The 3,475-nt window shown below is 28.7% G+C and overlaps 1 pseudogene; it reads right to left on the bottom strand.

The window, feature by feature from the left end:
• Positions 1-1,719: 1,719 nt before the first annotated feature.
• On the bottom strand, positions 1,720-2,981 carry LOC114408222 (annotated as a pseudogene).
• Positions 2,982-3,475: the final 494 nt, after the last annotated feature.

Raw genomic sequence — 3,475 nt, 5'->3', positions numbered from 1 at the left:
ATGTTTAAGAAAAAGGTTATGAGGAGAAATAATATCCATGCAGTGAAAAAATATATTCATGCATGATTGTAACAAACAAATATTAATTAATAAATAACTTCTCTTATTTATTTTTTGTAAATCCTTTACCCATTTATTTCCCTTCATTTTTTTATGTTCCTTTCCTATGTTAGGAAATATGCTTGCAAATCAAATTAATGATGACATTAACAAATTATTAGAGCCAAATAAAAAAATCATGTGAAAAAATGTTGATGATCAAATGTTTTTTTAACAAAAAATTTAAACCTTATTAGATATGACAATGGGATGAGACAAGGCGGGGAGGAGTATGTGATTCCCCAAACCCATTCTCATCCTTGGTGGATATAGATTTTTTTCACATTCCAGGCCGGGATCGATTATAACAACCTCATACTTGTCATCGCCCAATAATTAAAAAATGCAAAAAAATATAAAAATAATTTTAATTTTTTAAAATAGACCTGAATATATTATTTATTCAAGGAGTCAAGCTTAGACAATAAATTTGTCATAATCGAATATAAAATCCTATAAAAATTATATTCATATCACCTATGTCTAAACATGAGACTTGAGAGAGAGATTGTAATTCCTTATACTTATGTTTTCCTTAGAGTTTTAGTTTTAGTATTAAAAAATAGAAAAAAATAGACAATAATCACTAAGTATAAAATTTTAATAAAATTAATTGTTTAATATACATAATACAAATTAAGGATAATTTAATAATTATATTGCCAGGTGCGAGAAAAAGTATGGGTATCGAACATGTATTGAGTGATACTTGTGGATATGAGTTTATTTGTCATGTATAAGTCTTTAGGTTAAAAAAATTCATTTTTGTGAACTAAACAATAGAGCTAATATTTTTCAAAAAACTATTTTTTATTTATAATATTCAAACGGCAAAGAGAACTTCGCAAGTGGTATAATACATATACTTCATGTCCTCGACCAATATTGCTAGGTAAAAATTGTCTAATTTTGTATTGATTTGTATAAGCAATTGTTGTGATGACCTACAAAAGAGACTAGATGAAAAGGGGAAAAAATCAAAATAGGAATATGTGGGTAATACCATTATTTATATATAGGAGGATTTCCTTCGTAGTTTTAAGATAAATTTATAATAATAGGAGATTCATGCTGAGTTATATAATTGTTCAAGATTTAATTAACAGAAAAAGTAATCAAATTTAATAAAAACTTTTTTTATATATAAAAATATTTGCCCAAGGGATAGAATATATGTGATTTTATAACTTTACTCTTTCCTTCGTTTAAAATTAAATATAGTTAGCAATTTTACCAATAGACAAAAAATGTAAAGTTCACAACAACAAAGATGACAAGATAAAATCAAAGTTACAATTTATTTAAAATATGAATATAATATTTGGTGAATAACTAGCTTTTAATCATGTTAGACGATATTCCACTTTAAAAATGCTATATTATTGAATTTATAAAATTCTACTTATATACATGTTCACTAATTTTTCTACCAGCAAACTCAAATGATAATTCTTAAATTTAAAAAAGATGTAAAAGATTTGTAACTAAACATATTTTAGATGTTAAAATATTTTAAAATAATTGTTTTCATTGTATAAAACTTAAATTTATTAATTCTATAGTGAACATTCCTTAGTCTCAAGAGCACAAACACATAATATAAATAGCAGTAGTGTGCAACAAATTACAGAAAGTCAAGAATCATGATATAATAATACTCTGAATTAATGGTTAAGTGTGAATGATATCCAACACTGCAGAAGTCAAATCACTAACACCATTAAGTTCTACTTCAGAAAGTGAGATAACCTTCCTCTTAAGCTTCTCAACCGATTCCAAGGTGTCAGAAGGAATAGAAGTGAGTGATCCCAACCCGGGATTTTGGCTGTTAAACGCAGAGAACACAGTTGCAACTTGTGCACCACGATTCAACAAGAAGTGAAACAAGCCTTTGGGGATCACAAACACATCACCAGCCCTGAGATTCTTTTGGAAGAGCTGGTTCTGAGTGTTGAGAAACGCAGCCACCACCTCACCTTGTCTGACATAGATCATCTCGGTGGCTCTAGGGTGATTGTGGAGGTGAACTTGTAAGCAGTAACAATTTTAACTAATGAACCAAACTTGTCTCTTGAACCAGACTGGCTTAGTTCCATGCTCTTGAAATCTTGTGCAATTGTGTTATTTGGGTTCTCGCAGCTGGGGAAGCCATTTAGGAATATGGTTTGCTTTTGGGGTGGAATTGTAGGGCAATAGTCCTTCACATTATCACATTCTGCTAAAGAAACATGTTTGCAGGTAATAATGGCTATAAAAAACATTAGGAAGAAGGAAGAATGGGATTTTATTATCTTCATCTTGAATTGGTCAATATTGTTTAGTCTTTTTGTTCAGCATTATATAATATGTGAACATGTGTAAGCTAAAGGTGTTGATGATGTGACGAATTCATCTTTGCCAATGAAACAAGTTATGATGACATTCTTGGAGCTAGTTCACTGCTGGCTTAGCCAGTGTGATGCATTGCTTGTAAGAAACATTATGCGATCTAATGGATCGGCTAGAACAGTAGAACTTGTTGTATTTCATCACTAGTATATATGACAGCAGCAGAATGTGATGGGTTTTGAGCATGAATTTATTTTATTTATTCAGTTTAAAAATGGAAGAATTCAAATAAATTAACCTGTCAATTTTTAGGTCATGCTTCTATTTATGGCAGTTGATGTCTTGAACCGAATAAGGCTGTGAATTGTGATGGTTGGAGGAGAGCAAATCCTTTATTTATTGTATACACGGTTCCTACGCCATTGAAAATAACCATAAAAGAGCACTATAACTATTTGTTATAGTATGGTTATTTTATTCTATTGTATTACGCTGTACGAAAATATTCTAGTATTATTTTAAAATCTCATTTGATTGTAAAAGAAAAGTGTAAAGATTAGGATAATTAATTTTATTTAATCTAGTATTATTTTATAACTTGGATTCAATAATATATAGGAAGATAATTATTGAAAAAGCATCCAATTAATAAACATTTATGACAAACTGAAAGATACTTTTGATAAATTAGAAAAAGTCACTATTTCATTATTTTTCTAAAACATATGTATTTAATACAATTGTATATTCAAAACGTGTGGTTGTATATCCAAGTAATTAAGTGTTTCAATAATATTTTAAAGAATAACTATTTTCCAAATTTCCTGATAATTTTTTAAAAATATAATTGCTTTGAGAGAGAAAAAAAACTAAGCTAAACATGCTATATACTAAAGTCTCATTTCTGTAAGAACTAAAGATTAAAAAATTAGAAAAAATAAGACTTGCAACCTTATCCAACCGGAAGCATGATCCCACCGGATTTAATGTATGTAGTTCAGTTTGTAACACACAGTTGAATTTGTTGGAGATAACTGAATTTGATTCT

This window comes from Glycine soja, chromosome 4, assembly GCF_004193775.1.
Source record: "Glycine soja cultivar W05 chromosome 4, ASM419377v2, whole genome shotgun sequence".
Lineage (NCBI taxonomy): Eukaryota > Viridiplantae > Streptophyta > Magnoliopsida > Fabales > Fabaceae > Glycine > Glycine soja.
This window is presented reverse-complemented; position numbering and strand designations above follow the sequence as displayed.